Here is a 13,856-nt window from a genome sequence, read left to right as displayed (position 1 = left end):
CCCCCTTTCTTCAACAAATTGGAGGGTTTTATCTTAATAAATGTTAAACTTGTATATTCTATTCCAACCGAAAAAAAACGGGTTTTTTTAATTCTGGGCACATCGAGACTGTGAGAACGCAGTTATGTGGGGAGCAAGTCATTCGAAATTTGTAATAAAGTAATAATTCAATAAATTCAATTGCTAACATTGTCCAACTTGTTTTTCTGTTGATTATCATTCAGAAGTGAATAACTTTTGTATATTGCTAGAAAAATAGCAATTTTGAAAAAGGTATGTATTTTTTTTCTCGGAAAGAAACTTGAAATCAGCAAGGGTAAAACAACATTAAGCTAAATTGTTACTGAACTACAGATTTGATTTTACTCAGCTGTACTGTTCATTGGACAAAGACTTTATTTTTTATTTTTTTCAACTCAGTGACTAGAAAATAGTTGGTGGAATGGTATGGTAATTCTTTGGGCCCCGAGATTATTGAAATAAATTGGTAGATCATGTGATAGATTAATTCTATGTATTCTTCACAATGTCATTCCTGTAGCGAAAATGTATCTTTCAAATTTTATCAGTGTCATATTTGGTGTGAATACTTTGAATAAAGAACCATTAATTTATGGGCAATTTGAAGACATGTTCTGACAAATATTGCTGTCTGTGTTATTGATGTGGTGTCTTTTTGTGTTGGTGCACATTTTTGTTATAGGGTTCTACCTTCTGCTTCACAATGTTCGTGGACCCACTGCTCCCTCTTTTGGTAAACAGGAAACATTAATTGTTTCAAATTCCATTACCCGTGGACATGAATGATGGCAATACCAATTGGTTACTTTGCATAATGTCTCAAAACTTATACTGTCATATTGATACAATTGTTCGGGGTTTTTTGGTTAAAAAGAGAAATTGGGCTTGAACCTGCAACCTCGCGCTCTGCCAACTATTTGTTCAAGGGGCGCTAGTCATTTACCTCGATCTGCAATGCAGCCAGGGAACATTGACAGTAAGCCCTGGCGTCAGTGGCGCACCCGGGGGCGGGGGGGGGGGGGCCTCGGGGGCTTGAGAGCCCCCCCCCCCAAAATGTTTTATCAAGTTAAAAACATTCCGAGTAGTATAACAGAGGTGTAAGTGGTGCCACAAACGTCAAAATGTCCCCCCCCCCCAAAAAAAAAAAAAAAAACCACACAATTTTTTTTCTGCGGCCAAATATTTAAGGCAAAATAGAAAAGAAAATTAAATTAAAAAAGATTGGAAAAAAAAAAATTGTGAACCCCCAAGCCAAATTCTGGCATTACTGCCTGGCATTACGTTTCTATGGAGACTATCGATGCAGCTTTTGGAATAATCATCAAAAAAAACAACAGACAATGTGTGTCTCATTTAACCGAGACGGACGATGCAGCCTTGACAAGTGAGATTGGCACAGTGAGTGATGTGTTTATGGAGTCGGTCAATACCAACAAACAACAACGCAGGCCTCGAATGATTGACAGGCAGCCCAATCCAAATATGTGTCCGATATCACCATGGAAACTACACAACAAAACTCCTATATAATCTTATTGCTTGGTGAGCTCCCTCAATACAAAGAAGCATCAAAACACAGCCAATGCTGAGGACTTGGTCGACCCGGTTGGACAATGTCTCCTCATTTAAGTGCAAGTCGCATGCATGCCGGTACCGACCTGAGACGAAAGTTGACCGTTCAATTAGAAAGGATTCCATAAAGCCACTGAGGTTTTCTTGACATTGTTGAATTTTCGATACCGAGCCGATACCGAGTCTACTGTCAACCCAGTCGGTACCAAGTCTGCTACCAAATGTCCCCACCTTTGTTTCCATGGAAGCCTTTATAGATAGAGACTCATGTCGACACCTCAGTGATAATTCATTTCATTCCGCTGTGGGTAAGTCAAGAACCTTGACCACTGTTTCATGATTCTTTCACTTAGTGCAATCGGTTTATTTTACCGAGGCATCGAGACTGCCGCCTCAACAATGAACGTAAACCTTAATCGATATATGTATCTACTGCCACGAAATAACATTTAAGTTTGTCTATTAAGAATCGAAATTTAAATTACGTGTCACATCTACAACGCATATTGTCAAAGGAGAGATTTCATACTATTTGTTTTTGGGTTTTATTCGTGAGTGGTTTGATCCTCAAGGGAAATAACTCACATTCACATCAGTAACATCAGCTTTAGTAAAATATCATTTGCATCTTAAATGGCACAATGAAACCCCGCCGAGGTTATTAATGCAATTCAGTTTTAATTGATGCTATCGATTTCGTTGATGCGCAAGCGTAGGCCTATACATTTTTTTTCCGTTGAAATATACCAAGCGGTGTGCTCAGTTTCTCCATTTGTTGTTCGGTCGTCAGAGACGAAACACAGTCGCAATTTCCTGTATCAAAGCCATCCTTGGATCCAGCGGATACATCATACGATATCGAAAAACAGTCTTGACTGTATTAAATTTTGAACAATCTCAACAGGTATAAAAACGAACGTCGATTGTTGCTGGTGAAAAGGCTACAGGAATGGAGACATTGATGTCGCTTGTGATCGCACTCGTCGGTGTTGGAGCAGATGCATTCTGCCCTGACTGGGAGTGGTTTAATGGTATGGGATATTGCGTGACAAACGAAACAATGACATGGGCAAATGCTCAAATTGCCTGTTCTGAGGTTAGAGGCAGTTTGTGGTACCCTACTTCGGTAAGTGAGCAAGATTTCATATCTGGCATGGTAATGGGAGAGTTTGGGGACGCGTTAGAGTTGTGGATCAACTGTTTCGAAGCGTCATCACCGGGCGAATGGCTTCATTCCGATGATACTCCGTGTGAGAACCCTAACTGGTGTCATGTTTGTCCTAGAGGTTACACTGACCATTGCGCATATTGGCGCATGTACGACCGAATCTGGTTTGATTTCCCGTGCGCGCATGACTTGCACGCAATTTGTGAACTCGATGCCGAATCAACTGTCAACCCAGTTGATACCCTGCAGTCTACTGTCAACCCATTCGATACCGAGTCTACTGACGACCCTGTTGGTGTCAATAAGTTTGCTGCCCCATCGATGTTCTGCCTGAAGACCGACGCTGATGGCCGCCTCACATCCCAATAGTGGTCACGTCGAGGTCTCCACCACCAAGGGTGTCATCGCGTGTGGTTCGGCGTGCCGGAATGAGCCTCGATGACGCCTTGGAGGTCAGCCTTGGAGAGAAGATCTGTCAATTAAATGACATCACTCGCTATGAAGCCGGCAAAAGCGATATGGTATTTTACAAATATTGCTCAAATTTCGAAACCCAAATACGTTGTCCTAAAATGCTATAAGGTGTAAGAAAAGTGGCTATAGTAAGGTGGAAAACTTGGAGGGTTTTGAGAGAGATTGTGTTCAGAACAATAGATGGTAACAGAAAGTTCAATTCTGCTGAGAAAAAAAACAACTATATTAACATTTTACTCGCTTCTGCGAGACAACTGAATCGTTAAACATCTATCTTGAACGGAGAGAAACTTTTGAAGCAAGGTCGTTCAGGAATAGTGGATGAACTGGCAAACGCCACCAGAGAAACAGTCGCTGGTAAACAACTTAAATTTTTAATCATAAAATTGCTCATACATGTAAATGTTTTGAAATTTGCTAGCATTTTTCCGTATTGTGTTAACGATTGTGAGAGTTCACATTTTGCATCGCCTTTTGCACTTATTTTTTTTCAATTCACATTTTAGAAAATTAACATATTAAATCGAAAAATAAAGTTTTAGAATACATATAGTGTGTCTTGCTGGCATGGAAATATAGGACCGCTTTTACAACATTCATTTAGCGGCCTTTTTGAGGTAATAACAGTGGCGTAGCACGGTCTTTTTGTTGGTTGGGTAAAAATTATTGAAAAGGGCACTTGCACATCCGTGGTGAAATGTACCTGTACACGGTGAAGGCACCTGTGTTAAAACGGCTGATGAAAGCAAAAATGGCAAGATTACGTTTTACGGGCCACTTTTGTTCGGGAAAAAGGGCACTTTTTCGGACAAAAAGGCCACTTGTTCAGGAAAAAAGGGCACTCTTGACAAACATTGGGGGGGGGGGGGTACCCCCCCACCCCCGCTGGCTACGCCTATGAATAACATAAGGTATGCTTGTTCAGGAATCCTGAATGAACGTATACAAAGACCCTTTAACATCACTTTTAATTGCACCGTTCTTTATCATTTAAAATAATTAATAAAGTCAACTACTGAAATTAAATATTGAAATTTGCATCTTCTCGACACAAAATGTCATAGAATATTGCTTATTATCGTTTGAAATTATCTAACATTTTTTCGTACTAGGAGGATATTTTAAAACATCAGCTTCATGTTTCACAATTTTTATTGCCTTTCGCACCTGCATAAAAACATTTGAATTTGTAAATTGTTATGAAGAAATTTAACGTAGTGGTGACAGTAATTTAAGCTGTCCTAGTGCCTTAGTGATGAAGTTACAGTTGGATACGAGGAGAGCCATTTGCCTTGAAGTTTTACCAAATTGCACTTTTAAAAAGAACATTTCTTTATTGGTATTTTGACATGGAATTGCAAGCCGCGTTTTTCACTTTGTGTTGCACTTTCCACTTATTTAAACAATTTTGAAATGTGATAAATATGTGTTTGACTTCAAGGATCCATTTACGTACAGATTATTCTGAGTAGGATGACCTGTTTTTTAAATAATAGATCCCTCATCTATATGTATATGGGTTTTTTTCAAATTAATTTTATAAGTGCCCAGGAGCATGGTTCATTTTTATGGACGGGCGCTTTCAAACTTATTTATGCCCTATTATCAATTTTACATAATTGTATTATTATTTGTGAAGGAGAAACAAGGGTGCGGATGATCACTTGAAACGATTTTTTAATATCTCAAATTATAAATACTACACTTGTTAGAAAATGTTTTGATGTGACATGTATTCAAATGCTTTCAAATTAGTTGCGCTTTAATATAGGTTTTTCCGGCCAAGTTAGCAGATTTGGCGACCATTGGCGACCAATCACCATTTTCGAACTTGATGCTATCCACAATTATTTCAATGTCACATTAATTAATGCATTTTGCGATGTAGAGCAATTTCACAATTGATGCGCCATTAGTTCAACACACATGAATCACTTGCATACATTTCAAATACCATCGTTCACAATTAGAAACAATGCATACATAATATGAAAATGCAAACAATGGCAATCAATGCAAAATTGCACAAACGAGCATCAATTTCGCCGGAGCTTCCAGCTGTGTAAGTTTGGTCATTCAAATTCATCATTCAGCATATATGAAAAGTAAGCAAGCAAGAATTAAAAGTAAGCAAAAGAGATCCAAATAGGTCGTCTGTTCCGCGACGTTTGTTTAGAATAAAGATGGAGTGTTTTTGTTCCCAATTGGAAAAATAGATATAAAAACCTGTCTCTCACAAGACTCTGCCACACTTGATCACCATGCCTCAAACTGTTAGATTTAAGAAGCACTAGAAAATATCAATATGCCAGCTCATGGGCGTTACATGAGAATTTGAAATGTAGACCGTGGTCGTTTGATCGAAGCTTTCGAAGGCAATATACCTAACACTATCTTGAACTTGCAGACAATCTTGGTATAAACAGAAATTACTGCCAGGTCAATCAGTTGCCGCGTATCTGAGACCTGGCAGACGGGAAAAACTGCCGAGTAGGGGCCAAGAAACACAAACATGGACCACGACATGAACCAGAAATAATCAAAAGGTGAAAGAAATGAAAAAGCCTCGCACCGTATACATTCGTTTTTTTTCTTTCATTTGAATGCAAAAATGTTGCTAAATAGAATGCGCAGAAATGAAAACGAAAACAAGAATCTCATGCAAATAACCATTGACCAACCGACTGCTAAATAAATGAATGATCACTTAAAACCGAACGACATACCTTCAATTTAGGATGTGTTAAACATGAAAATGTCAGGTCTAAAAAACGAATTTGAACGCTTGAAATCTAATACGAACCACGGAATGACAGCAGGGCGCTACTTTGCTTCAAATTGGCCATGTCAAGCTGTGAATTCGAATGTAATTTTTGCGAAATGGCCGAAATTGGGAAAACCTACATCACACATGCTAGTTTGTGCACAGAGTAATTTGAAGTAACAATAATTGTATTCTTGTCACTTTATTTAAGCAAGTATCAATTCAGCTGTTTAATGTTGTCTTGTTAAAGTGGAATCATTAAATTGGAAGTAAAACTTACAATATAGAATACGTTCATGTCAACTCTGTTCATTGGAATTGATCTACTGTGCAACGGGAAACAGACGAACTGAGCACATTAGTTGATGAAGTAAAACTGAGTTGGTAGGTGTTGCAAGAATTAACTCGTGCACTACAGTTAGCTTTAAATAGTCTCGACGGTTGTCCTGTCACCACCAAACAATGAACTTCTTTCGACCAAACTTCCCCGCCTTTGTTTCCCATCGAAACCTTTGTAGATAACGACTTATGTCGATACCTCAACGATAATCTTTCATTCCGCTTTGGGTAAGTCAAGAACCTTGGCCAATGTTTCATGATTAGTCGATATCTGTACATATGCCTCCACACAAAAAAAAACATTTAAATTTGCCTTTAAGCATCATTATTTAAAGTACGGGTCACATCTTTAATGTGGTATTGTCAAAGGCGACATTTCATACTTCTTTGTCTTATTCGTGTGTGGTTTGATCCTCAAGGGAAACTACTCACATTCACAATATTAACTTGAGTCTTATATAAATTCATATCGCAGCCTCCGATTTTAAATTGATACCATCGATTTCGTTTAAGATGCGCAGGCGCATACACAACAATTTGTGTTAAAAGAAAATAACACGTGATGTGCTCAGTTTTCTCCATTTATAGTTTGGCCTTCGGCGAAGAAAGACACAATTTCCTGTATCATTGACATCCTTAGATCCAGTAAGTACATACGGTCACGGTGACAGTCTTGTCTGTATTTGAACAATCACAACGGGTATAGAAACCGATGTTGATTGTGTGCTGGTGACAATGCAATGTATAGTGAACTACAGGCTAAAAAAAACGACACCTTTAATTAAACGCCCCCCTTTACATTATCATTTTCCTCCAATCACCACTCGAAGATGCAAGTAGTTTTGACAAAGAATTAAAAAAAACCCAGAATTTCATCTCAAGCCAATCAAATACAAGCTCTTGAATAAAATAATGGTTAAAATGTCATGAACTTGACAATTGGAAAGACTTTCGGCAATTAGTTTCTACATGCTTTCGAACATAATTATTACAAGCTTTATAGGCCTATGCATTAAAGTTCAGTCCTATACATGATTTTGAATTGTTTTTTTTTTCTTCGGCCGATCAGTTCCTTGGGGGTGGAACCGTGGAAGGCGGGTGCTCCTTTAGTAGACCTTTAGGGTAGTCCTTTAGTAGACATTTATAGTACCTTATTAATTCGGACTGGAATTTTAAAAAATGCTTCACCGGCCGGGCCGGCCCAATCCTGTCCGTACTAGCGGTATGCAGGCCAGTAAATCGGTCGGAAATCATGTATAGGACTAACTTTAATGCATAGGCTTTTAAAGGCTTGTAATAGTGTTCGAAAGCATGCAGAAACTAATTGCCGAAAGTCTTTCCAATTGTCAAGTTTGCAGGCCAGTAAATCGGTCTGAAATTGCCTACGCCGGCAAATTCTTCAGTATTTAAGCACATTGTGTGCCATGAACTTGAGGGTTTGTGAGTAATAGTGGTGGAAGCCGTGCACAGGACCCCGAGCTTGTATTTCTGTGTAATTTGGATGAAATTGGGGCCCTAAAAACGCTCCATTTTGCAATGGAGTGTAGGCACCCGTTTTTTCAAATTTCTACCAAAAGTCATCAGATTACCCTCAAAAACTTGAAAAGAAATGAAAGATGATGAAATAAGCAATAATTTGATGCTAGTCTTGAATACCTTGGAGAGTTGTGAGTATTGTTTCCTGAATTTCTGAAGTGGGGGCATTTATCATTCAGTTTATTTGCTGGTTATCTGGACCCAGCGGGGCGATCTAGCGCCCTCTATCGTTCAATCATGCGATCATCGATCGTCAAATTAGCAAAGACAGCTGCAACCCGAAATAATCGTGCGAAACTTTATTAAATTGTTGATGTTTAAAGAAAATCATGTATAAGTGCAAGCTTGTCGTTGTTGGTTATCTGCGCCCAGCAAAGTTAGTCATGTCAAGATCTTTATCAACGCAGACTGCTTTGGAAGGTTCAGCAAGGGTCGTCTCGAAAACGCATCTAAAAACTGGTACGCTTGGCAGGCATGGAAATGATCTGACATGTCTGGAGGGAATGGGGAGGGAGGGTGGGCCGGGCATGGATGGGGGGGGGTTCAAAATCTGGAATTTTTGGCCTCAACACACAAATTATACAAAATATTTACATCAGAGAAGGAAAAAATGTTGCAACCTGACGCCACTTATTTTCTTCATATATCGTCTCGATGAAGGTTAGACCCGTGAACGTGGCGTTGTAGTTTACAAGCAAGCCATGTTCACGGGTCTAGATGAAGGTCAGTCATTGCAATAATGATCGTGATGATCATGAAGACATCACATGCGTGAATCTGGGACTGACCATGGACTGACTCACCAAGTCAGTTTTGTTAGGCCATGGAGGAATATGTTCTTATTCCTCCATGGTTAGGCTTAGAAAATCTTCTCGACTCTCCATAGACTTTGAACACAACCGCTGAAGTGGCTTTGTTGTGCTCATTCTTGAAAATCACGCATTCTTAAGAATGTGCAACTGGATCCTTGCGCAATCTTCGCAAAAAATAACTCTTCCAGATTGAGCGCACATTCTTAAGAATGCGCGACAAGATAACGGTCTTGTCGATGCCGAGCACCGGCTGCGCTTGGCAAGTCTAGCTGCATCCTCGTTCACTGACTCTCAATAATTATACTGTTGCAACGCAAGGCGCTGAAAAGTAGAGTGGATATGATAAGTATAGGCGTATTGATATGGGGGGGGGGGGACCGGGAAAAAAATAAGAGACATAATAATACTAGTGGAAAGAATTCTGATTTTTGGGATAATAAAAGCGGGGGGGGGGGGGGGGGGGGGGGGGGACGTAAGAATGAAGAATGTGAAGAATGAGAATGAATACTGCGACATCCCATAGTGCTTATGCTATTTCCCATTTAAATTGCCACCAATTTATTGTTCACACCCCACCATTACGTCGCAGAGCTGGATTCTATCTAGTAAAAGAGCAATTTGGCAGCTTCTGGACATCGTTTTTTTTTCGTGGCATGCATATGATACATACAGGGACTTGTAACTTGTCTAGCCTAAACAAAGCACTTCCCAGACTAGTTCCCAGTCCTCCGTTATTACAAAACTTCCCATAGTGGGCAGAAAAAAGCAATAATAACATGTTTAATTTGATTCAAATTATCGTAGTTATACGAGTACAGAAGCATAGAACATTTCTTTCCTCTTTATATAAATTGTTTCCCTTTTAACCGCTTTACATTTCATTTAACATAATTATGTCATGCAATGTTTGTTAAGATTGGGCAAAATTCATAAATTGTGCACGTGATATTCCCACCCAATCTTAAGAATGAGCGCTCATTCTTAAGAACGCGTGCTCGTTCTTAAGAATGGGCGCTCATTCGTAAGAATGCGCGCACATTTCTTAAGATTGCGTGATTTTCAAGAATGGGCACAACAGCTTCAGGTTGCAACACATTTTTCAGAGAAAATCACAAGAAGGGGAAAAAATATATTTTTGGATTTTTTTTTTAAAGTCCCTCGGGGCAGTACGAAGTTTGACCATATTTGCAATAAAGCCTTTTAAGTTTTAATGAAGTTCTTCATAATTTTATTTAGAAAAATTAAAGCTGACTCTTTGACTAGGACCGGGGCCTGAAATAAAGGCATTGCAATGGGGTCACTGCTGCTCTGTCTCGAGGTCCCGGGTTCGAATCCTGCATGAGTCAATCATTTCTTGGTTGAAACGTTTCGTCCATCACAGGTGACCCTCTGCCAGAGTTAAGAGCTGGTTTTTCCATGGCTGTTTAGCGCCAAATTATCTCCGTTTTCTCATCGGGTTCGCTTGGTTTTTGCAACAAAAGGAATCAGGTAAGACTAGGGCAGCTTAAAACAGGACATCATCAAAGTGAAGCTGAAATTCAGCAAATGAGATTTGCATTTCTTGGAGACGTCGACAATATTTAAATTTCATCCTTTTTCACCTACAGTTTTCATTTTCCGTAAAATTTAAAATGGTATTAATATCTGCTCACTGTACTAGTAACCACTACCACTGCCACTAATAATGTGTATTTGTTAAGCACTGCCCTCACATACCCATTCACTCCTGGGCGGGGAGAAGCAATTAGGGTAAAGCGTCTTGCCTGAGGACACATGCTCCTGAATTCTAGCCTGGACTCGAACCCGCAACCTGCAGAATTACCTACAGATCTTCAGCTCGATGCTTCAGACCACAAGGGCACAGCCCGCACACTGTTGGGGAAATCATGACCTAGTAGGTAAAGGGTGTGGGGTTCGAATCCAGCAGCTGGCATTTGTAAGTTTGAGTCCTTGGGCAAGCCACTTCGACCACGCTTCCCACCCAGGTGTAAGAATGGGTACCAGCATTAGCTCGAGTGACTTGCAATTGTCGGGCATCTTTTCTGGGGAACAGATAGCCATTTAAGGCCATTGAAATCAGAAAAAAACACTGACCCACTTATAATATTTGGCTCAGGAAAGACTGCATTTTCACTGCCCTTTTTTCTTTCCTACACAAAATAGTGACTTGGCCTTCCAGTCCTTTCTTCTGTCAGTGAATCCTATAGTTTTTTTTTTTTGCACTATGGTATGCCCAAATCACCTCGAGCTCAAGTAAATAGAAAAATCACTTGATTTGTCCTTGTAAACTGTTCGTCTGTTCAGGAAGCTAATAGTTCTGAATGCCAATTAACCTTGACAGCTACGATGAGATCAACTGCAACTTGGGGACCAAGCCGAGTTCCTTGTGGAGCGCAACCCAGCGGGAAAGTCCCCGTGTTGGAAATTAATGGGAAAGTGATCACCGAGTCGAGAGTCATCAGTGAGTTGATCGAGGAATTGTATCCAGATCCCCCACTCTACCCGAAGGATCCGTTTGACAAAGCACAGGACAGAGTGAGTGATCGTGGAAATGTACACATCCAAGGTGGGTTGCAGTTAGTCGTAATTGGAGACTGGATTCGGAATGTTGCTCCTCGAATGCAGCCAGTTCCAAGCCTGAGCAAGGGCAGCAAGCAGCCGTTGCGGTAGAGGCTGTTTTAACCAGATGAGACAAGTCTAGTCTTGGGAATGTTGGCGCCCAAAACCAAGAAGTTCTAAGCTTACCCCACACACGTGCACGTTGAAAACGCATGCGTGAAAGATGCCCAGATTTTGTGGGGTCCTAGCGCCCAAGTTCTAATTCCTCTTGTTAATATTTCCTCTAACGCCACAACTGGCAGGTTGACCAAGGAGCTATGGATCCGGACCAGTGGTGCACCAAGGGGGGGGGGGGGTTTGGGGGCTTGAGCCCCCTCCCCTGAGGTCAATTTTTGGGGGATTTTTTTTCGTCCAACGATTTGACCTTGGTGCTATATATGTGGCCTATGTAAGTGACGCGGCCAGATATTTTGGGCAACATTTTTTGACAAAATTTACACTTCTAAAAAGTTTGAACAAAAAAATTGTGAGGCCCCCCCCCCCCCCCCCCCAGCCAAATTCTGGGTGCGCCACTGATCCCGACTGTCTACGTGAGGATAACACAATCCAAATGTACTTTTCAACCTAGACCCGGTGTGCAATATGCTGTTTTAACAAAATTACCACAAATCACTTTTTTTCCCACAATATAATTACAATTGTTTTGAAGACGATCCTCTTCTGCCAAGCGATACAGTCTGTGCGGTGCAGGAGAAACGGAGCTAAGTTCTGTACCTACACAGCGCATGCAGCTGGCTTGTTTCCGGTGTATTGATTTGGGAAAACAATGTATCGAAACATGTATCCAACCATCCATGCTTGACATGTTAATGTGTATTGCGTAAATGCAAGCTCGATAGTGTTTGGTACCACATTATGCTTTCCAGACATTGGCGCCTTGCCTTATTTAACATGATATACATGTATTTCCAGTTCATTGAATTAGAGAAAAGCTGTAAAAAAAATAATAAAAATTTTACGCAGTGAGGTTTTAGCAGTACAAATGTACTTCAAAATATTTCCAGGATTTATTAAAGGTGACTCGTGATTTTGGACATCGACTCGACTTTGTGACTCGTGACTCGGACTCGGACTCCACTTGTATGACTTGGGGCTCGGACTCGGGAGAGGTGACTCGGACTCGGACTTGATGTGTGGCGACCACCAATTTAAGTCTACTTTATGTTGTGCCCTTTTTTTCCTCCTAATGTTTCTTCATTCAGGTCCAGAACCCAATGATGAAAGCTATATTTACAGGGGATATGAAGGCCGCTGGTAAACTCATGGATGGCCTGGGATTCATTGAAAGGGAACTTGTTAAGAGAGGGACCCCTTTTTTGGTGGTAAGTTCAAGTTGGGGGTGTTATCCTCAACTCTCAATCCTAACTAAATTTTGTGGCATGGGTGGTATTGCACTTGACTCTCATCAATGTGCCCGGGTTCGATTCCCAGCTTGGGTCATATGCGAGTAAAGTTGTTCATTGATTCTCTTTTGTGCCACGAATGTGTTTTCCAATTCAGAGTTGGTTTTTATTTGTTTGGTTTTGATATTAACCAAATCCAACAGCAAGATAAAATGCCAAATTACTGGATAGGTAAACATTTTCTTTTGTGTGTAGCGATAGTGCTGGCAGCTCCACGTTTTTGCTCTCCGTTCTTTTCACATTTTATATGCTTCTGTTACATTTATTCATCATTTTTGGCACCATGTGAATGTTGGAGACTCGGTGATCATCATGGTACTGCCTGATCTCTTCTGATCATTCTGATTTGGAGCATATTTTGCATTTGCAATTTTCATCATGCCATTCCCCTGAGGTACAGAACTGTAACGTTAACGCCATGCCACCAACCGTCTTTTGTCATTGACTATCCGCTTGACTCGTCTGGACAAGACGTGACATTCATCTCACACAGGCTCATCAAGATGGACAATCGAGTTCAGCTGCTCTACAAAAACAAAACTGAGTGAATCTTCAGCTGGTGTTGCGGGGGACTATCCTATTGTCACCAAGGTACTGTTATATAACAATTGGCTCTTCTGGCCGACATCGACGACCAACATGTACTTCCTATGATCGGACTTTTCTCCTCGGTCTTAACCGTGACTTGTCTTCCCCAAGTTGCAAACTATCCAGGAGGTGTGCCATGAAAATCTCACATCTTAAACTTTCTCAGGAAACCCTGCATAACACACAACACTAATCTACATCACCTCGTCGTCGTACTCGACGTGCTTACAAGGGCGGTATTCGTAGGAAAAAGCCAAACATGGCCTGCCAATACGTGTGATTGTTGGCCGTCCTAACCCCACTGAAAGTTCTCACCCTGATTTTGTAGATGAACCCCCAAGATCCCACCCTATTCATCAGAACTTAGTCAGAGTTATCATCCCCAACCTTGACGATCATGTTAGTTTTTGCATGCTAACGCACGGTCTCTTCGCAACAAATCCACAGATTTTCAGGACTTTGTCATAGAAAACAACTTTGACATCGTGGGTATTTGCGAAACCTGGTTAACTGAATCCGATGAAGCAACATAGCCGACTTAACTCCTTGTGGTTATGAAT

At 40.7% G+C, this 13,856-nt stretch overlaps 1 long non-coding RNA gene across 1 annotated transcript; it reads left to right on the top strand.

The window, feature by feature from the left end:
* Positions 1–8,102: 8,102 nt before the first annotated feature.
* On the top strand, positions 8,103–11,086 carry LOC119739176. The gene is made up of 3 exons (XR_005272542.1): positions 8,103–8,333; positions 10,068–10,174; positions 11,028–11,086. It is a non-coding gene; the product is annotated as an uncharacterized LOC119739176 (long non-coding RNA).
* Positions 11,087–13,856: the final 2,770 nt, after the last annotated feature.

The sequence above is a fragment of the Patiria miniata genome, unplaced genomic scaffold, assembly GCF_015706575.1.
Source record: "Patiria miniata isolate m_02_andy unplaced genomic scaffold, ASM1570657v1 HiC_scaffold_30, whole genome shotgun sequence".
In the NCBI taxonomy this organism is placed as follows: Eukaryota; Metazoa; Echinodermata; class Asteroidea; order Valvatida; family Asterinidae; genus Patiria; species Patiria miniata.
Note: the sequence above shows the minus strand (reverse complement) of the source record. Positions and strands in the feature narration are given on the sequence as shown.